This window comes from Rhopilema esculentum, chromosome 17 (assembly GCF_057945365.1).
Source record: "Rhopilema esculentum isolate cy_ngs chromosome 17, ASM5794536v1, whole genome shotgun sequence".
Classification (NCBI taxonomy): domain Eukaryota; kingdom Metazoa; phylum Cnidaria; class Scyphozoa; order Rhizostomeae; family Rhizostomatidae; genus Rhopilema; species Rhopilema esculentum.
This window is the reverse complement of record NC_142831.1, coordinates 3,564,599-3,587,966: the sequence shown is the minus strand read 5'-3', so window position 1 is coordinate 3,587,966 and position 23,368 is coordinate 3,564,599. Positions and strand designations below refer to the sequence as shown.

Genomic DNA, 23,368 nt, shown 5'->3' with positions numbered 1-23,368 from the left:
GGTTGCTTACTGTAATCTGCTGCAAAATGCACTTTCAAAACCTTTTGTGAATTCAGTTATAGAATGTGCAAGTTCTAAACAAAATGTTTGAACCTGCTTTTTCAAATATTCAATTAAAGCAAATGAAAGGGCAATGTCGTGATATTTATATATTCTTTGCTGTCAGAAATATGAAAAATCCATCTGGTCTATGCGTCAATTCCAAGAACGCCAGATGCTCCCCTGCCTTAAATTATAGCCAACATCCAGCAACTCGACCTTCAACCCATTGGAGCCGAAGAGGTCAACTTTTGGACCCCCAAGAAATAAATTAAACGTAAAGAGAAATTTGTCCGTAATATCAAAAGTACGAATTAGCCGATGTTTTACATTTCGAAGAGTAGCGTACAAAGAAAGCTCAATAGAACGTGTTTCCTTTATTGTGCCATTATGTAATTTGCACATTTTCAAATTGTGAAGGACATAAATTTTCGTACTTGTCAAAAGATTTCTAGTTCTTTACAATAAAGCCATTTTCCTTTGACAATTTAAACAATGGTAACATCAAAATCCTGCCATGGGTGTTCAACAAGGGGGTTGGTTTGAAAAACCTGTGGGATTTTGGGCTTTGAATGTTGAATATTTCACTTTCTAGCCCAGTTTTCTAGTTTATCGAAAAAATCGGTCTTGGTTTGCGGGTTCTGGCTCTCCAAAATGCCCTTTTTCGAAGATTGATTGTAAGAAAAAAAGCGTGCGATTTAGTGTAAGTAAAAAATATGTGCAATTTATTGTTAGTGATTTGCGAGCGATTGACTATAAAGCGAAAAACTCGTGCGATAGATTGTAAGTGAAAAATGTGTGCGATTGATTATTGGAAAATTTGCGTATGATTGACTTTAAGTGACAAATTCGTGCGCAGGGTTGCCATTTGGCCGTTTTGACGGCCAAATTCCTCTATTCTGGCCGTTTTCCAAAGCTATTGGCCGTCCGAAATTGATTTGGCCGAAAAAGTAAAAGTTGGCCGAATTTTGGCCGCATGTTGAAAGCCACAAAAATACAAAGAAAATGACAATTTTGCACAGAAAATATTCAACATTTTCTTAAAACAATCTCAAAGTTGCAAATAACAAAGCAAGAAACAAAAGAAAAGATAACAGAAAATTGAAATTGAAAGCAAATTGGAGCTTTTGTAACAAACAAAGCCAATTTTGATTACACTATTACTCTAAAGACTTGGCCAAAATGTAGCTTTTTTGTATATATAAGGCTGGCCGAATTTGGCCGTCACGCGTAAAATATTTGGCCACCAACCATTCCAAGCATCTGGCAACCCTGTTCGTGCGATTAACTCGTGCAATTAATTGTAAGTGAAAAATCTCTGCGATTCATTGCAAGTGAAAAATTTGTGCTGAAAGGTAATTCTATGCGAGAAAGCTTCTCGAAGAAAGATATCCTCCCTGTAGAATGGCATTTCTAATAATATAAAACCATTCAATGAAGCTTAAAGACTTAGGTTAAAGTATATGCCATTTCATTTGGCAATATTCAAGTGAATATGAGACAATCTTTGAGGGACTTCTAGCAAACGAAAGAGCATTTGAAGATAAGCATCAAAGTTTTACATAAATCATATGCATGTTTTACATTCATAAAAATATTTTTAATCAAGTTTCACACGCAAGAAACCTTTTTACAGAATGAATTTTTTGAGAATAAAGTGGCGAAAAATTTCATCGACTGTCAAGTTCTTGAAAACATGGTGATCTTGAGAGAGGCCTTGAAAAAATGGCTGTATCTATAATTTTGGGGCCTCTTTTGATAAGGTTATCGAATTAAGGTTAGGCCAGAGAGCATAGTGTAGCAAAGTGATATTGTAGTAACAACAAAGCCTTCTACCGTTACAGGAAAGATTATTTTGAAAAGTATCTTGATAAATATTTTACACCATGTGCCTAATGCTTGCCAAACAATGCACAACAGGCATGGCAATTAGGCAACTGTGATAAATACATATGCATGAGGCTACTGCTTGAAATGTTGCACAATCTGCCACCAAAATAAGTGAGCATAAGTGGATTGATTAACCATAAATAATATTTTCTGTGAAGCTCTTTTGTCACACAAATACACTTCATGCCAACTTTTCGTCAAAACACTAAATTTTGAATTTATCGATGAGGATCGTCCGAAAAGCTGTTTTTAGCACGTTGATAAATTTATCTCTTGATAAGCTTCTATTCTGATATCCTCTAAGAGCAAAGTGGAGCAGCAAGTGTTTCGCTCTGCCATTTTCGCGATTGAATTGACATTGTTTTGGCACTAAGGCCAGTGTCCCGTATTGGAAATTACATATTACAACCAACTGTAAATGAATTTATCACTTATAAGCATCAAACCTCAATTGCTGTAAATTCATAAGTTCATTTAATTATTTTTGGCGTGTCATCAAGCTTCTTTATTACACGTGGAACCTTTTTCCTTTGCAGAAGACATCTAAACTTAATGCTACCATAACAAAACAGCATATCATACTATGATATGATCTTTTGATATGATCTTTTGACATTTGAGCAGTTATAACGAATGTAACTAAATTGATTGTGAAATTAAACTTTGTATTATCATGGTAGTAATTGAATATTTAGTAAACTATCTTCAACAAGCAGGTTTTGATCAATACAGCTGTAGCAAATAAGAAACACCGCAATACGCCGAGAATAAACAACAATAAGTACACGTAAATCAGTGAAGGCTTTTTACGTGTATTTATTAGTAAATTCATTACCTTTTAGCCTTCACTGATTTACGTGTATTTATTGTTGTTTTTTCTCGGCGTATTGCGGTGTTTCTTATTTGCTACATTTTATCTACTTTTGGCCGCAAGAACTCCTTGGAGCCTGTCGAGCAGCCTGCTACAGTGGCCTTTTCTTCATTCACACATTTGATCAATACGCCTGCTAGTTTTTATTTCAGAAAGTATTTACAATGAATGCGTGTTTGTTTTTCATTTCATAGTTATCATTTAAATCAACAGCGTTAAAAAAATCTCAAAATGCAATCAATTACTTCTCAGCCTAACACCACAATACTTGAAAATCACATCCATCAACTTGCCAATCAGCAATCGAGGGAAATTCATCTGAACGTTTAGTCTCTATGATCAAAGATCCATGCCTTGAAATTATTCTGAAACGAAATTAGCAGACTAGCCTATTGTGCATTACTTAATAGAAGTGAGGTGTAGAATTGCAAATATAACTTGTAAGATGAGAAAAAGTGAAGTTTAGAAAAATATCGTAATGGGTTTCATTTGCACATCTTTCTCAAAATGTGTCACTTCTTGTCTGTTGGCCATCTCAATTCGCACCATGTAATAAATATTCTGATTTAGGAATAAATCTTGGACTGTAGTGGGGTCTGTAGCCCCGATAAACTTCTTTTTATACCTTTAAATTTCTATTGATTGATCCATTTTTTCTACGATTCTATGATATCTATATTATAAAAACAGGCCAGTCAGTTAGGAATTAACTACGGCAATACAGAGATTTGTAATTTTAGTTTAACTGAAATTCAAAATAAAAGTGGTTTATTATCGTATCAATTTGTAATGTATCTAAACTTGAATTTGCAGTAAGAAGTTTTTGCAGTTGTACAAAATTTGGTTGCAAACCTGTTGAAATGTTCCTCAAGATTATATGAATAAAACTTCTAGGAAAAAGACCCGGGGAAAGACCACAATGTAAGCCTCAGCTCGGTTTATACAAAAGCCCTTGGCCAAAAGGTTTTTGTCTCAAGGTTTTTGGTAGATTTTGTAGGTTAATTTCGATAAAGATCCTGTTTATTCCATGCTGCAAAAATATGAATGTGTGAAGATGAGCAATGGCCAGACCTTTGGTTGAAAGAAGATATCACATGTTGCATTTGGAAGTTCCTTCTTGAAATGCTTGAACACAAGTCATATTGTCAAGGTACAAAGCTATTTTTAAAATATCAAAGATAGAAGCAAGACTTCACCGAAAGTCAAAGCAATAGCTCTCTAAGCAAACCTTACTGCAGGCATGTTTAAAAACAAAAAATCATGCTTCACAGCTCCTTAGAGGCAATGACGTTAACGACATCAGCTCTCTGTTATGTGATGAGATTTATTGCAGCAAAGTCGCTAAAGATCACAACTTGATTTGCAAAGATCTTTTTTACTTTCACTGTCGTGAGAGGAAATATGTTTGATTTTTTCAAGGTAAAACCAACGCTTTATCTTTGTTTTGTAGACCAATGCTCACGTCAATGAATCAGTAATCCTTTATTCTTAGAGGTAGTTGTTATACGACAGGAAAGAGTTCTACGAATAACTAAACCTTTGAAGTATAGCGTTATCTATTTGCAGAAACTTTTCAAGTTTTTTTCAAATACCCGATAACATAATTCAGCTTTTTCTTCTATTGAAGACAAAAAGTTAAACTTCCGCTAATATTTATTGCAGTTTAGTGGGACTTCTAGAAATAGGCAAGGGAAAACAAAAACAAGAAAGTTACTCGAGAATATCTAAGGAGCTGATTCTTCCTCTGGATAGAGCACTTCTAAAGACGCCGTGGTGAAAAGAAGATCAAAAAAAGTCGATTGACCTAATAGAGACAGTATATTTTTTGCAATAACAAGTTCTTAGCGCATTCCTTTTGAATATTTCAAGAATTTCATGGATTACGATGATAAAGATTGATAAACTTTGTTTTGTTAAGTGAAACGGCGACTTTAACATAAGCAAATCAAAATATGGAACTTAATTTCCAATAAGTTTGAATTAAATACAAACTTGTGTATGAAATATGAAATACATTACTGTCTTTAGAAGAGCTTTGGAAGACTATCCCCTGAGTGAGACAAATACGACTTCTAGGCAAATCAGCATTTTGTATATTGATTCGATATTTTTATTATCTTATTATCTGCATTCTACTTTTTTATATTTATATGTAAACTGAAAGGGTCATAAAAGAATCATAAAAGAATGCCAGAGAATCATAAAAGATATGCAAAGAGAAAAGTTGAATTCTTTGTCATCCATTTCAAAACATCTTCTTATATTTTCAAAGATATTATGTATTGTAAAAGATTTGACGCAAGGCTAGCTGTGCATTTCAAATAACTACTTTTGAGCGGTTAAATTTAACGATGTAAACAGAACGTTGTGAAATTTGCTGGAAAATTCTATATGTATCTCACAAACTTGGATGGAATCAGTTTTGCTATCAAATGAAGTCTGCCATACACTTTCAGAAATTCGATCCAATCTCAGGTTTTTTTTCAGGCTCAGTCCGCATTTCTTCAAATTTAGCTAAGTGAGTATTTTTCGTAGATGAAATCAATCTCAAGCCTTCCAGTTCGCTGGAATTGCTTTCATACAGGTTGCTCTATATCGAAATAGCTTTTAACTTAAAGCGAGGTAACACTTTTTACTAGGTGTCTGCTGCTAAAGGTTTCTTCTACATGGCTTTGATAGTAAAAAAGCGCGATAAAAAAAGAAAGCAAAGCATGGTTGTCTGTTATTCGGTTGTAAAAATTTGTCAGTACAGCGTATAATTTATAATAAAATGTCTAACTGAAAATTGATCAAGATATGATACTTCTTCACACTTCACGGCACCTCAAAATTATTCTAACTTAAATGAGTTTAGAATTTAGAAGATACTGTGAGCCCTTAAAAAATAAAAACAGTGTATCCTAAGTTATTCGTGTAGCTTCTGGAAAACTGTTAGCAAACTCCCACCTTTTGTGTTATGTAATGTTACTCTCTAAACAAAGTTGCAAGATTCATTGACAAACGGAGCAGCACCAACGAAGGGGTCAGTGGGGTCCGTTGCTCCCGTACATTCTTAATAATTAAAGCCAAAACCTCTTTTATGCTATTCAACTTCGAAGTTCAAGGAGCGAACCTGGACGACTTGTTAAATAGGATAATGAATAACAAGATCATGACCGATGCAAACGGCAAGAGATGTATGGTGAATATCAAAGCATTTTGATTTAACACAAGGCCAAGCAAGCATTTTATGTACACAGCCAGAAAGATATATAAAGTGCTGAAAATTTGTTTTAAATCTTCAGTAGTATTTCGCCTAAACAAGGTGCATTTTATTAAGCTATGCAATATCAAAAGGACATACAGCTCGGAGATCGGAACACCTGAACTCGTGCAATGTGCTAAACAGAAATAACAGTTGATAAATCAACATCGGTAGTATTTCTCTTGAACACGGAGTATTTTATTTAACTGTAAAATATCAAAAAGACGTAGCGGCTCGGAGCTCGATTCGTATTGCAGTGGCGTAACGGAAGCATCATCGGCCCGAAGAAAAAGCTGAGACGGGACCCCTATTCACGGACTGTAAGAAAAACTCATCCAAGTATGAAGAGCAAATCAAGCACAAACATTTTGAAACGATATTTCTCTCGTTACCTGGCTAGAGCTTAGTTTTGTGCATCAATTAAGAAACATTTAATGTTTTTGAAAATAAGGGGAACGTATTCTTGAAAACATGGATATAAAAATTTGGGGGGCCATTTTAAGTCGACCCAGTCTAGTTATCGAGCTAAGTTGCCCTGAACCGATTATAAGTGTCAGGATGAGCATTCGACCCGCAAAAGCACAATTACTCCACAAAAAGATCCTCAAAGGTCACGTGTTTGCACGACCACGCAGAAAAAATATCCACGAGTACATTTACACATTTTGCTGATGACACGACCTCCGTCTATATTTGCACGTGTTTGCACGACCTCCGTGCTTGCATTTAAGGCTACTTCATATGGTTGTATTCAATTTTAAGCATTCTACAGTCTTTGTTAGTTCTTGTGATTTAAAAAACATAAGATAAGATATATATCTCATTGATTGTAACAAAAACAATCAATTCAAAAGTATTAATTCAAAGCATATCAGAAATAAAAATCTAAACAGTAAAAGCAGAGTCTGCAACGATAATTTTCCGTCATCTGAAAAAACCATAGAAAAAATAACAAGAAACCAAAACCTAGTAAGCCGACATAAGACTTGGCAGCCACAAAAATCACAAGTACAAAGACATTGTAGAATAAGTTATACTTGAAGCAATAGGTGATTATTAATTTTGACTTATATTTAGAAATAATACAATTAAATGTCATAAAAGTGTAATAGCAAATATAAATATATAAAATTAAATTCTATTACGCCAATACATTTGATAAATATACTGAGATATGCCTTCAATGTTAAACGTAAACAAACTCTCACGAAAGTCAATGGTGCGAGACACAGAGTATACTTTGAACACAGAGAATTTCCAAGAATCAGTTTCTTAACTCATTTAAAGTGCCTCAAAACAGTTGTTTCCTTTTTTTGCCAACAATTGCTTCACGATCTTTCAAAGTCAGTTGTTTTTTCATGCATTCAGCTATACTTAAGAATTCCGTAATTACGTTTGGAAATCTAGCAGTTAGATTTTGATACCCAAATACAGGTTTTACTATCCCAACTAAGTCTTTTTAGTTCTTGATTATTAAGTAAACATTTCTAGTGATCTTTTCTTGTACTTTGGTGACCGAACATCTCACTTTTACAAAGCAAAATGAAATTCCAAGACGAAGTAAGCAATAAAAGAACTGCATAGCTGACAACATACCTTCTTATTTACATTTTTTCTTATGAGCAGCGCTCAAACGATGCAATAGCGTTGTGCTTCTCCATCACACGTCTTTGAGAGCTCAAGTCTACAGTCTGCACAAAAGCGATTTGCTAAGTGAATCGACACCGGAAAGAAATCGCTGTTTGAAATAACAGGCAGATGTTCCTGCGAACAAAAGACACCAAAATCATTAAGACGGGGAAGGGAACACCTGAAAGGACAGATTACCTTGCAATGTGCTAAACAGCAATAACGTTGTGCTATCAACACCGACATTTCTTTCCACATTTGCACTTCAGATGGCAAACCATTTATTTGTAATTTATCAATAATCAAGAGCTAAAAGGTGCCTTAAAAGCTGCCAAAATTAAGTGCAAGCACAGATTTAGCTATGCTGTCAAGACACGATAAGGTAATGGCAATAATGAAGATACTGACTTCTCAATATTATTTTGAATATCTACTTTTAAACTACTTTCTATTCTAAGTTCAAATGATAATGCTATCTTTCTCCAAATGCGGTAGCTATGTGCCTCTTCGTGCTTTCGTAAAAATTTCTTTTATCATAAAATAGAACAATTTTTGAAAAACTTTGCAACGGTATTGTCTATTTTGTAAAAATCTAAAAACGATTTTCGTCATCCGCACAATCATGTTCTTAGTGAAAAATTTATTAAAAAATTTTAGAATGAAAACAAAACATTAGAAAGTATAGATATAATAAATTCGGGTTAAAATCTATAGCAGTGACAATTGATAAATGAATTATACTATTTATCAGCTGTAGACTCAACAAGCTATAAGCTGTTATATATAATTGTGGTCAAACTGTGCAATGTATTTTTTATAATTATTAGTATGTTGATAATAACATAGTTTTGTTATACTAAAATTTCAGTTTTCAAGCAATCGACAAATTTTTGGACACAAAGAAGAAGGCCGCTGTCAATCAATGTCTTTTTTTCGCATGTCTACACTAAGTAGCTTCATCAGGACCTCTAACTAGTTTAATCATGACAATTCAGCATAATAGCCAACATGAAAACATTTCGAACAGGAATGAAAACGACGTTATCAATCAGCGACACCTATTCACAGGCTGGTAGTGACTGATTTTATTAAGGCTTCCACCTTTATCATGTATATGTTGATGACTCCATAACAGGAAAAAGAGCCAAACAGCTGTCATGGAAATATTCTCGACACATCAGCTAGTGTTTCATCAAGTCAGTAGCCCTTATTGATTTCTGGCATATCTTCATCTTTTTGCTTATCTGGTTTTGACTGTCTGGTTATAACGACCAGGTATCTATGATTGTCTTCATCAATTTTGTTAAACTTTCCACAATGATGACATCTTACTTTTTGCAAACGATTAGATATTTGAGTGAAAGGAGAAATTTTTGTTCATTGTGGTGGCATTGAACTGACGTCTTTCTAATTGGCACCAACGAGCTTTACTAAGGACGCCTTTGGTAATTCAAAACATAAAAATTTGCTTTTCCGCATTTATGCCCTATTCTTAAGATTGTTATATTGATATATACAGCAGAAAGTTTAGCAATCTTGGCAGCATTCCAATAAAGTCATCAACCTAAACATTAAAATATATTCTTAGGTTCGTTAATGCTTTGTTCCAAGCTGCTCAAAGAAGTCTAGAGTGTTTGGCGAAAAAACGTTAAAGCATTCAGTCATGCGCGCACCACAAAACAAACAAAATGCTGGGAAAAGCATGGACGCTAATTGAATTAAGTCAGAGCAACCCAGCAGATGTTTATGCTATTCAAATGGAAAGCTACATGACGTTATATCAAATCTGTACAATCTCCTCGTGAATGTTCTAGAACTAATATGCCATCATCAGTGGGAAATCTTAACAAGATTAGCTGAAAATATATATCATGTAGCTGAGCTTTTTATAGAAAAAGTGTTTAGCATAATACATTTGTTGGCAAAGCAAATCTAGCAAGCTGTAACCCATTTAGAATAAAGTATCGGCATTATTTTTTGTCATTTATTTTCATGCCTTTTAATGAAAAGTCCACCTACACTTATAGATAAACATCCATAATTGAAATTTCAAGTTATTTGTAGCCTGTGCAATTAAGATAGGTCTTATGAATGGATTTATCGTTAGCATAATATTTTCTTCAATTCAGTTCTGCTAAAACAAGCATTGCACAATCAAATTGAGAAACCTGATTGCGTATAGCCAAGACTGAGCGACCAAAAACAGGTTTTTACAACCCAAATCAACTTCTAGTCAAGGATTTGCCATCTGTTTCTAACAGAATTCAAAGAACTGTTCCAAATGCTTCGTGCATTTTCAATTTGATAACGTGGCGTAGAATTTCCGAACAAACAGTCGTAGTATCCCCGTGGGAATCAACCGTCAACTGACAAAAGACAAACTCGGTGGTGTTTTTATTAATTAATATTTAAAGGAATATAACTTGAACGGTCGAGAATAATGATTGTTTGCTTCTTTTTTACAATCAATTAACGATGAATTAATGCGAATAAAAAATCAAATACATCTTTAAAAATTTTTCATGAACCTGCTAATATGAAGCAAAATATTCTCTTAACAGAAACCTGAAAATTTTTTTAAGTAACATAAAATAACTTCACATGACAGATCATGGTAGATAATTAAACTTGATTAAACGCTTTTGTTGTTTCTTCTCCTGATTAACTACGTTGACCAGATTGTTTGCTCGAATTACTAAAACTCAATCGATTCAATGGCCTAAATTTATTTATAGCATCCACCAAACTTTATAATATATCTTTTAAACATGTCAACACCAATCATTATATATCGGTTTGGAGATGAATGTATGAAAAAAAGAATTATCAAAGCAAAGCTTTTTTGAAGACTGAGCAATTCAACGACCCTGCGCAGCAGCTGCAATTAAACATACAACTAACTACTATTTCTCCCATGCTATACCGTAAAGATTCCTAAATTCTTCTCAATCTTCGTGCACAAACGAAAAGACATTCCATATTCACAACAGCTTTAACAAAAATGCAAGGATACAGTATTAGACCAATGGTGTAGTCTTGGGTGTGGCTCCTTTAGATTTTCTACGGCACAGCCCACTTCCTAGTATTTTAGGACGGCGCCCCTGATGACGAGTTTGGCTAGCATAGGGCTAAACAAATCTACCAAGTCTCCTCTGCAGAATTTTGGATCGGTTGCTGCACTGGTTCAGTGCAACACTGCAATATGCTATTCACATTCAAACAGTAGCGGAAACTATGGAGGTTTGGGGGGAGGGGGGCTCTGGCGTAAGTACTAAATAATCAATCAAGCAATATATGACCAAAATCAAAACTGCTTGCTAATTGTATATTTAATTTCAATTTCGTAAAGATTAGCTAAAATTTCCATCGGATTCTTTCGAATAAAAGTTATTTTCCACCGACAAAAACAAAACAAAATGCATAAAATGAACATATCTCTTTTCAAAAGTGTAATCGGTTGACCTCTTGTATCCACAATTATCTTAGATGAGATATCGATCTTGATATAAAAAACATAAATGGATTGTTCTTCTTGCTACTTAATTATGGCGTTGTCAGCAAAGATTTCTAAAGGGTCTCGTCAAAAAATCATCTATTTTAATCAAATTGTGCAGTTCCTTTAAAATTAGACATGATCCGAAATGTTATCTTGTCGGAAATCGTAGACCTGCCCCCCAAATAAAAGCCTGAATTCCCCCCACTGCATTCAAATATTATTACTGTTTCTTACCAAAATATGAGGCTTCTTCCTTGGTTGAGAAAAAGACTGTTGCGCCGTGATTCTCACTTCCGCAAAAATTAAATCTCGTGGTTTACTTTTGAATCTCTTATTCTCTACTGCTCGCTAAAAGTTCAAAAATCTCAGATGTGTCTCTTCGCAAACTTTCCATGCATGCTCATATTACATGACGTGATCCGAACGTTAAATGTTACAGAAAACGGGTTTCTGTTTCTCGTATTGCTTGCTAGCTCTGATAAAGTACAGTGTGCATGTGATGCACTAATGCCCCTTCATATACTGCACTGTTCTCTAGCGGTAGAATCTTGTGAAAACGTCATATGTTTAAACTACGATTAAGTACGCCTAGGTCCAAATAACCGAAAACACACATTTCAGACTCAAAGACACGTGTTTCACATTTCAAAGCTGAAGAACTGGCCGCAAAACCACGTGCTTTTTAGTGCAAAACTCATAATTAGTATCAAACACGAGAGAACGATCGACGTCATACAATGAAAGGGGTAAGGGAGCCAGCTAATTGCGAATGTTAAAGACTCTGTTTGGCCTTGAGATCTACTGCATGAAAACCTCCTCTGACGCATGAACGCTGATATTGTGTTTTAATTTTCCCGAAATATGAAATAATCATTTAGCGCACAGGTGAAGTTATCATTTGACCTAAAAATGTTTAATATCATAGCCGAGAAGGAGACAGATACAAGAGATAGAGCGGACAAATTCAGATATTGACAGTTGCCTGTCCAGGTAGAATTAATAAGCGAGATTGGAAAACGCCTACAGCAACGTTTAAAACTCAGAAAAATCTACAAGGAAAGCAGATTTTATCAAGGGGTCATAGCGAAAAACATAAATGATGCATGCTAATTGAAAAAAAGCTAAAAAATATCCAAGCTTTTCAATTTTTTATGATGCATTTTGACATAATGACAAGTGTTTTCAGTAATAGGGAGCTATTTTCCAATGGTTTGCTTTGTTTCATGATCTCCATTCATGTGTACTTGATGAGAGGATCAACGCAAGATTCGTTAAGAAAGTACAACAGAATGAGAAATCAGTTGATAAGGCTAGGGTAATTTTTGCATAAAAGAGATACACAGACAATAATCCATGTTTATATCAAACGTCAGTATAAACTATCAGAAAAGGACAATTATGATGGTTATGATCGATTTTACAAATTTTTCTAGATGCTTTGTCAAAATTACATGCTTGTCCATTTATCGGCAGTTCAAATCAACCAGATACGCAATTGAATTCGAGTGAGATATCCTAATTGCTTCTCATTTCTGCCCCCTAAACAGTTGCGCCATTCATTAAAAGGCTAGGCCTTCATCCATTTCGAAATATCAGAACAATTTTTTAATCATCAACGACTGCCCCATCTTAATTCTTCAACACTGAAGTGGGTGGGGACGGAGCATGCCGACCCCAAACTTTGGGTTTGTCAGCATAAATAGAAAAATGTCTAGATTCTAAGTTCATTGATAGCGATAAACAAATTTCTTAATATTATGAATTCAATTCCTGCCTGAAAGTCGTCTCTGTTTTCTTAAATGGAATCACTTGAAACAAATCTCATAATCAGACGCATATGAGGGAGGACCGCCATTTTTTTCTGCGTTTTTTGGGACCTGCACCCCCAAGCAACTCTCACTAACTTTGTCCCTGTATTTATGAGCAACACTGTAGATTTTAAATTTTGAGATAATTAGAAAACCTTTTGCTTTTGAAAAAGTAAGAAAGAAGCTTTATTGAAAAGAAAACTTTAAACAGCTCAGTGAATGTAAAGAAAATGAGCAGCACTAAGTATCAAAATATATATGGCGTCAGTTAGAGTTCAGAAAAGTGTTAGTTCTTCCACCGAACACTTTGCTCAAGCCTTGAAAACTTTCATCACAAAACAAAGAAGATAGGGCAAAGTTTGGGCGTGGCACTACTAGCTCTTATATTTTTCATATGCCTTGGTAAAGGTCAGTCATGAATCAATCTCTATGTGATAGATAGTCTCGTTTGGATTATAGATAATTATTTTGTAGCCATGGTAACCCTTAGAGGTCTTTACTTGAAGGTATTGTGTCCCCACAAATCACCAGGCATTGACAACATTCCAGCAAAACTAATAAAATGTCATTGGTTTCCATCTTCAGTGGGAGTAAGAGAGGGCTCGTACTGTCTCTTTGCTTATTTGATCTGTTCTTAGAATAAATCTTGAAAATGCACTATACAACTACACGCCAATACTAAGATTTGGAGACAAGGAATATCAAACTTGAAATTCACAGATGATATCGACTTTATCGTTGTGAACAGAGAAGAACTTGATCAGCTAACCAGACGACTTGACAGAACAGCAAGTGATATGAGAATGACTATCCGCACTGATAAAAGCAAAATGCTAGTCACAAAAGACTAGGAAAGACAGCACAACACAGAAATAATACCTCCTGACCCGGGGCTTATAAAAACTCCGCCTCTAGGGTTTTGACGAGCACTGATTTTATTAGTAGAGTCGAGGAGTATGCAATGTGATACAAGACGGTGATTAGAAAAGCTCCGCTGTGATTACTTGTGATTCAACCTCAATTACTTTGCAATACTGTCATTGATCGTATGACCGCAATGTTTCCTGAGCTCTTTAAACAGCTTGAGCTCATTAGGTTTCAAAATTATCGAGTTTAAAAAGAAGAAAATTAGGTGAGAAAAGCTGAAGATTATGGGTTTTGCAAAGGAAATGAAAAATGGCATTCTATAGGACGTATTGCAAAATCCTTATATACAGATGTATGATATTTTTAGATGTATGTCGTTCTTTGAAAGCGACAACCAATCAAATCCACATGATATACATTCTTTTTTTATAAGAAACTGGCTATAAGAAACAAGTACTGGACAGTCAGACAAAATTAAGAAACTTCAGTACTCGAAGCAAAAAAATAAGAAAGTATTAAATCGCGATAAAACTGAGAACAACGAAATTTTGTAAAATCCAAGAACATAATTGCCCTGTTGGCCTAAAACTTAAGACACAACGGATAAAAATGTACTTCCCACATCTAATACAGCATCAGAACGGGAGCAAATCTCTTGACGTGAAAAAAAGGTCACGAACATTGCATAACACCGTTCATGACATGATAATTAAGAAACTCTTAAGAAACAATGAGTATTAAAATTTCAAGTACTCAACATCGACATTTGTTTCCTATAAAAAATGAGTGTCCAGCAGATGCCTAAAATACAGGACCATGGAGAGGGGGACAGTGGGGGAGATCATCTCAGAGCCCTGTGGTCAAGAGGGCTTGAAAATAAATTGAAATCCTTGTTAAAAATGGAATTCATTAAACGTAAAAAAATACTTAAAAATAGTGAAACGTTTCAAAGCGTTTATCAACCGTTTACAATTGGCTACGAAATTGTAAAATTTGTTAAACGATTGGAAGAAAATGACTGCAGGAAATATTTTGAAATGTATTTTGAGTCAATCTAAAGGACGAATAGCAAATTGATATGAAGCAGAAGTTAGGCCTACAGCGAATGGATGTCTGAATATCATTTATGTATATGAAAGTGAAAGCAATCATTTTCCAAGTGCCGTAGTACTGAAACGTGCACTATTGCCCACGGGTCGTTTTGGCCTTTCTGGTCAGGGGTGGCGTATAAGGAAAGCAAGGGACTCTAACTTCTTAACTGGAGCATTATCCGTGTTAACAGAGTCCAGAGAAAAATGCCGATTCAGTAATTTCAACAGTATTGCAACAATTTTTATTGTCTACTGCAAACATAGATTTTGATTAAAACTACCATTTTACATGTTTGTCATATAGTACATAATAGGTACAATGTCTGCCAAAAGTACTTGGAACACCCAGCAATATGCATTGCATTTCATATTTTTCCTTCCTGTGCCGAAAAAAAATTACTACTTCAACTCTCTTTCCCCTAGAACAATGTTGATAATTTAGAGAAATATCATTAAAGAAGCGCAAAAGAAAGTGCTTCTTAATTTCCTTACCAGTTTCATAGTAAACCAACATTGTTCCGTGGGGGAGAGGGGGATGATTGATTTTGACCTTGGAAAATGACGTCAATGTTCCAAGACTTTTGGCAGAGATTGTAGATAAGACCTTCAAAGAACAGAAGTGGTTGGATGGTTCACGCTTTATGCAACTTTTATGATGCATAAAGTAAGACAACGTACAGATAAAAGTGGTGGAATTTCACTTAAGTAAATTCGACCGTAATTTCCGTAGAGAAGGTCTGCAAATTAATCTTATAAAGCAAAGTTGAAAAAAGTAAATGAACCCAATTCTCCTATTACATACGGGTATGAGACAAGCAGATGTACCAAAGGAGGTAAGACTTCAGAGTGGTACATGAAATTGTCCTTTTCTGTAATTATAACGCTAGAGCCATTGACGAGCAACTCTTCTATATAACGAAAAAACCTTTTAAATTTATCTTTAAAACGTGACGCAAACCTTTTCCAATGCAATTGTAAAGCCACCGTTATCAGTGAAGAAATCTTTAAGGTTGAAAATCCGAAAATAAATCTCAAAGGATTTCAAGCAAATCTTCCGACACATGTGTTTGTGATACGTCAACAAAGATGTTTCTTCGTTTATTTCGAGAACACAGATTTTCTAATTTCTAGCACCAACAGTGTACAAGCAGCATTTATCCTTGGATTTTTCTTTATTTCAAAAGCACATTCATGCACTATTTCATTTTATCCAACTCAAACAAAGATCAGATCTGTGTAAAAAGTAACGCGGGAATGAGGAGAATTGCAGGAAACGATTTGTTGCACATTGTAGCTGTAAACGATATTTCATCTTTTGCGAATCCCACAGAAAGCATACCATTACTGATTTAAATCTACGTTTGATCTAGGATACAGAAGTAGAGTAGCGGCAAAGATTACTTAATTTAGAATTTTCATTTTGCAATCCTCCCACGCTGTTCTTTAAACAAAACTGTCCATAGAAAGTAGGGAGTGGGGTTTTAACGATGTGGTTGCAATTCAAGCATATAAGCTTTAGTGAATATCTGAAGTAACCAAAACTACGCCCATAGAGTTTAAAATGATGATGTCGCTATAATCTATTTTTTAGTATTGAATTTTGGCCATAGTACCAGAAAGAGAACCACAAAACACCTCTAAATGTGCAAACTTGCAAACTCAGATAGAAAATGTATATAAATGAATCAACAAGAATAGCAATCATCTACTGGTGAACTTCAAATCATTTAAAGTATTACAAAGCCTTTAAATTTTATGAACATTATTCAAAGGCCATTGTAGATTTAGCATTAGAAGCATATCATTAAAGATTTGATTGGAAATCAAGTCATGTTTTAAGATCTAGGTTGATCGACAAAGCTGCTAACCTCCACTGCTAACCTCCACTGGTGTAGCACAAGAAAGCGTTAATTGTTCAATTAAGCTGAATTTACACACAGCATAGGTTTGAGGAAGAAAATTAAGCATATCATGGTTTTATGGTTCATGAACCACACGAAGGATAAAAAAATACGACATGAAATGACTAGACTTTGTTTAGACCGAAGTGGTTGTGCTATAAGAGACAAGTATATGGTCTCCTACATTTAAGTAACATATGTTCGAAAAAACGATTACAGATTATTTTTCTTTTTTAAGAAACACTCAAATTTGTAATCGAAGATTTAGCAGGGTGCTCTTGCAAATATATATGAAGGGTGATTGGCTCGTCAGCCTCTGTTCATTGATTTATTCATTCAATTGGAGTGACATTTAAAAGTCCCCACTTAAAATAGATAATATTTTCAAAACTGTTAAATTTTTTACTAGATTTATTATAAAAGTGCAAAAATTCTTCAAGTGCAAGAATATTTAGGTAGGCAGTGTTGTATTTACACAATCGTAAAGCATGTACTATTTTCGTTTCTGAAAGTAAGAAAAGTATATGTTCTACTATTGAAAGTAACTCGAGATTTACAAATAGCTTATCAATACTTCCTTATTTTGTCGAAGCAAAATGGCTTTGAAAAGTATGCTAAAATAGTATAAATTAAAACAACGATTTTAGTGGATCAAAGATAAAACTCACGCATGCTTTAGCCTTATCTTCCTGGCTTTGACGGCTCCTCACAATAAAAAAACCTCACGTGCTTTGATTTCTCATCGTATTGATAAGGGAATAACACGACCAAAGCTGAAGCTTAAAAGCAAACAACATCAACACGAAAAGGAGCACTAATCGATGAATTTCAGCCAATTTCAGTTGAAAACTCCGAGTCTGATTTTTCTGAATAGTAATATGAACAATTGTATGAAGAAGCGGAAGAAAAAAAAGAATTTTGCATAAAATTTATTTCAAACCTAATAATTGAGAAGATAAATTTTGATCAAACATAGCAAGGATTAACTCGTGTTCACCATGTTGAATAGCTTAGATGATGATAAAAGTTATAAAAACTAGGAGATCTGGAAGCAACGTTCATTATTGGGTTATTGTTCGCCTAATTACAATTGCAATCACATGTGTAGGTACTGGGTCACTTGCATAACCTGGGTCAGAGAAAAAAATTACCTCCATTTTGACGATAATGAATTTTCCTTATGTTGTTTGATTAAGATTTTGGACATAACTTTGAGGATTGCCTGACCTGTTTATTTTGATTGTACTTGCTTCGTTATGTCTCTGGTGTCAGTAGTATCTTCTGTGCTTGAACTTAACTGTTTACCCCGGCAAAGTTGATTGGATCCCCTAATATCTCCAATCAGTTCAAGGCAAGGCAAGTTGAACTGGGATCCGAAGGAGCACGTATTGCAAGGCATGCTACTTACCTACGGCTGCTAAAAAATGGTGGGAAAATTCGAGAAGACGACATTAAATTCGTACTCCTTGAACAAGCCTGGTCACCACAGACAACCGAAAAAGCTCTTTTTATGCATTCAGCCTCTTTTATTAAAAAGCAAGGAATAGTAATGGCATATGAGTTGAGTGACAGGATGAATCTAGAACGGCTAGCTGATCAATGATTGGGGTAAGAATGGATACTTGCCGGATGACGGATATCCACAAACCGATACGAAACGATATGGAATGGATACTATGTTTTCTTGCAAATTCATGCATACATTAAATTGCAGCTTCTTTTTCAAGAATTCCTGCGTCAGGATTGGGTGGCAGCAAAGTATACACCACAAGATTCAATTATATCGGGCACATTTGCAAAATTTCTCGGGCACTATTCACAAGGTCCTCTCTGCATTTTCCTATTGCTGGTATCTTTAAAAGATTATCTCTGCTTTGCCCCTTATATGATTGAATAAATCAAAAAGATCATATGGAAACCCTTTATAGTCATTTTGCCTTCTAGAACTATCATTTTCGTTTCGCTGGCAATCAGCCCAGTCGTTGAAAAGTTCAAAGAACAAAATTTCTTTTTGAAAAAAAAAATAATTTGCTCACATTTGTCAAAAAGAATGACACCAAGAAAAGATTGCCTTAAATTAAAAATATTAGAAATTTAAGATGCTAGAAATTTCTAGTTGAAAGACTTTCGTACAGGACTTTTCCAAGATTTTTCAAGGTGGGGAGACGATGGAAATTTTTAAGGGAAAATCTAAAAGATCAGCATCTTTTGAGGACTAAACGGTTTCAAAGTGACCTTGAATACGTGGACAACAAGGTTTGCACGCAGCTGCTAGCGTTCTAAGACCTACGTTAATCAACACTAAAGACTGGTTTTTTTGGTGTAACACGTCGGCAATTTTCGCAGAATACTGTCTGTGATCATAGTAGACAAATAAAACTATATAAAAATAGCACAAATTTTCATGAGTTTTCTTGTCTGCAACCATCGCAGGCCATCACCGACTATTTTAATTTGTCAAAAATTTTTGCAAACTATAGCAGACTGTCTACAATGAAAATTTTGATGAAAACACCCATCGGCGAATATCTATGATGATATCAGAAAGTTTATTGACAGACTTCGTATCAGACTGTTTTACCTTGCTTGCTTAAAATTGCCGCTTTTAAGTAACATAAATTATGTAACTTTATATGACCAAAGAGAAAAGCGATGCCCCATTTGTGGAGATCATTCGAGACTTTCCTCAAATATAGACTTAAAGATAGAATTGTTGGAGGGCTGTCACACAGGGAGTAACAAAACCTGTAGATATCATCAAAAGACGACATGTAAGCATCAGAACGCAATTCGAAGTTATAAACTGCGGCAGTGATTAAGTTTTTGCTTATATGTTTTCGAAAAAAGCCAACATTTAGTAAACTAAAACTTTTCGTCTGACATTCTTCAGAGTTTAAAACGTCAGAACATAGACCAAAAACTCTACGCTAGGAAATATATATACCCAGTTGTGGTTCGTTTTCACCTTAGGACCCCATTGGTAACATTCTCAATAGGCAAGCGGTAATGATTGATCAACCTCAACAGTCATATGCTCGTGTTTCTGATTGGCCTATTTCGATCCACAACTGGGTATATATATTTCCTAGCGTAGAGTTTTCTATCTATGTTCTGACGTTTTAAACTCTGAAGAGTGTCAGACGAAAAGCTTTAGTTTACTAAATGTTTGCTTTTTTCAAAGCCATTTTCAAGTTTTGTACCACCAAAAGATTGTTTCTATGTTTTCCTTTAAAAGTGCCAAATAGTATCAAAATTCCCTGTACTTTTCTTGATGTCCGAGATGTGACCGGCGTCGGTCAATTAACCATAGTAAGACTGTCATCCTCGATGATGTAATTAGAACATCGTCTGCAGACGGTGTATCGACGACGATCGCCGATGAATTACATCATATGAAAACCTGTATTTAACATTTATTTATCGATACTCCAGCCTTACCTATTACATTTGACAATAACCAAATTTTGTAAAATTCGCCTGAGGAATTTTCTGAATATGAAACTTGGAGCAGCATTTTACAAGCATCCTGTGTTTACACCTGATTGTGAAAATTTTTATCGAATTGGTATCAGCACTAAAAAACAGGATGATTAACTGTTATTTGGTTCACATTGTTTAAATTTTTCACATACTCATACAAGAAATAGGCTTGTTTAGATAGATTGCTCCACGAGTTTAAAATTTTTTGCTTTACGCCCAATTTGATCATAAAGGAGCTCTTTTTAGAATGCTTTATTGTTAATTTAGAATCTCTGCTCTTGCTCAAACCATTCGTCATTGCATTAGATGAGATTATTTTTAACATTTAGAAAAACGTGGTTTATTCATGCTGCTGTAAGCCTGGAACAAATTATGAAGCGTGAGAAAGTACTTGTACATTTAGCATGAAAATAATTTGCAAATGAATTATTAAATGTGAGAAAAATCACGAAATCAGAATAGAAATATGCGGGGAACGATTTTCTTGAAAACGTCGATTTGTCAGTGATAATATACATGAAAGACGTTGTAGTTTACTGAAAAAGTAAAAAAAGATAACAAAGATAATAAAAAGATAATGAAGGAGGAGAAGTATAATGCGATAAAGCAAGATAATATATGAAGAAAAGTAAGGAAAATAAGGAGATAAGGGAGGGACGAAGAAGAAAAGAGAGAAAAACAAAACGGGGAAGAAGGAAAGAGAAAGGAAAGCCAGGAAATGATGATGATGGCGAAAAGATTAGAAGAAGAGGATTAGAAGAGGAAAAAATTAATGAAAGAAGATGAAAAATGCAGATGATCAAAAAGAAAAAAAAGGGAAAGAAGAGTGGAATAAAGAAGTAGCAAAAGAATGGAAAAAAAGAAAAAAAGGTAAGATGAAAAAGAAAAAGCAAGAAGGACAAAAGGAAAAACACAAGTGATAGGAAAAAGAAGAAGTTGATGGAAAAGTAGTAGTTGATAAAAAAGAAGAAGTTGATGACGAAGAAAAACTTGACGAGGATAAAGCTGACGAAAAAGAAGCAGTTTATGAAAAATAAGAAGTTGATGACAAAGAAGAACTTGAGGAGGTAGAAGCTGGTGAAAAAGAAGAAGTTGATGAAAAGGAAGAGGTTGTTGACGTAGAAGAAGTTGATGAAAAAGAAGAAGATTTTGACAGAGAAGAAGTTGATGAAAAAGAATAAGTTGATGAAAAGGAATAAGTTGATCAAAAAGATAAAGATGATGAAGAAGAAAAAGAAAAAAGACAAAGAAGAAAAAGAAGAAGGACAAGAAAAGAACAGGAATAGGGGGCTGATAGACAAAAGAAATGCAAGTTGAAAAATATCATATTAGGAAGTAAAGGAAAGGAAGAGAATGGTAAGCAGAAGAAGAAGAAATTATAAGAAATGAATGAAAGTAAGAAAGGAAGAACAAGAAGGGATGGAAAAAGCGAGAGGAAAAGGAAGAATTAGGCAGCAAAAGAAGTATTATTTTTTATTAGTTTTTATGGATAATTATATATAATGTAAATAAGAATGTCCAAAAAGCATGGCAAGCTGGTTACTTTGAAGCTAATGAAAAGTAGTTAGGAGAAGCTTACTTTGATAAATTACCATTGATGAAGTGAGATTCTTCTTTAATTTTAGATTATTTTTGTCCCAGAGGCATTTGCAAGAATGAGTTAACGTAGAAATGATTTTACAAATGCAGTGTTTAAATATTTAAAGTACATTTATAGCAACAATCAGCACTGTCTTGAACAATGTTCACATTAACTGCAAAGAATTATTTCTGATGTTGAAATATTTTTTGTTGAATGGCAAAGATTTTTTCTTAAGAAGAAAGGCAAGATAAATCTCTCAATGTTCTTGAACCGTTGCAGTAGCCATCGATCATTTAAGTGCGGTTTGTCCCTTGTTCATGAGGGCAAGTTCATTATTAAAATATTTCTCAACAGACGTCTTAATTTTTTTCTTATTTATGAGAATACAAACATGCCTTGTAGCTCTTGGATGTTAAACAGCGGATCGATCGCAGTGATCTCTATTGTAATGATAAAACTCTTCTTGAGAAAATAAGCTTAATTGAAATTTAATGACCAAAGCCTAAGCTGTAGAAAAGCATTGACCCCACCTTGGACGCTGTGATGGAAGGTTTAAGCTGAGAGGACACCGTATGTCGACGACGTGAAAAAATGACAGAAACTCTCGCTTTTACGGTTAAAGAATGTTTTCTAAGTTTTGAATGGATGGGTACTTTCTGGAAATGTGGCAAAGAATTGAAAATTTGCACTTATGTAAAGATCCCGAACAAAATTGAAAAATAATCATGTCATGTCTACATTGGGATTTCAAATGCTACTCCGCAACCTTCGGATGCTAAATTTTTCCTTTTTTGCTGGAACAATGGTTATTTCTGCCAATAAACTATATCGCTAACTATTATTTTACCAAAGTATTATAAATTGATATCAGAGTTCCAGCCTAGAACCGTTCTGTTCTTTACATCAAATGTGCGCAGCTCTGCATATACGTCATCAAGAACTATGCAAAAGATCGGAATGTTATTTATGTCTATTACTATGCCCAATTCAATGTTACCTGAAATGGTGATGAACGATGACGCCTTTAATAAGGGTTCTTTAATTCAAAGCCTAACGCAATGAACCATTAAACACGTTTGCCAAACGATGCAAAAAATACCCGTGGTAGGTGTGGCAGTGGTTGGATCATGCAGTGTACCAGACGATTCGTCTTTCGTTCAGTGTTGACACGACAGTGCTTTCATCACCCAGCATTGTAACCAAGCCAAGTAGCAAAAAATCAGCATAGAATTGAGAATTATTGAAGGAAAGAAAAGATGCGCGGGAGAGAGAGGAAGTGATTTCTGGTACCTGGTAGCATTACACCTCTTGAATAATCTTAAGGCAACAAATAAAGTATTATGTCGCATTGTAAATATCAACTTTGTCAATGGTTCTGTTTATATGGAACCAAATCAAAGCGGGTACAGATCCGTAAAAGAGTTCCACATTGGTAATGAGAGAAGATTCAAAGGGACCTGAATCTACGCA

At 34.7% G+C, this 23,368-nt stretch overlaps 1 protein-coding gene across 4 annotated transcripts in view; it reads right to left on the bottom strand.

The window, feature by feature from the left end:
* Positions 1–23,368, bottom strand: part of LOC135681976 (neuropeptide Y receptor type 4) — a 44,498-nt gene that overhangs the window by 8,143 nt on the left and 12,987 nt on the right. For 2 of the 4 annotated variants that reach the window (XM_065196696.2, XM_065196680.2), the window contains one exon: positions 7,641–7,808. The exons of 1 other annotated variant lie outside the window; for it this stretch is intronic. The gene's annotated coding sequence lies outside the window, so the exon portion shown is untranslated. Of the gene's footprint in view, positions 1–7,640; positions 7,809–11,403; positions 14,572–23,368 lie in introns of those variants that run through there. One more of the 4 variants, XM_065196665.2, reaches the window with a different exon arrangement.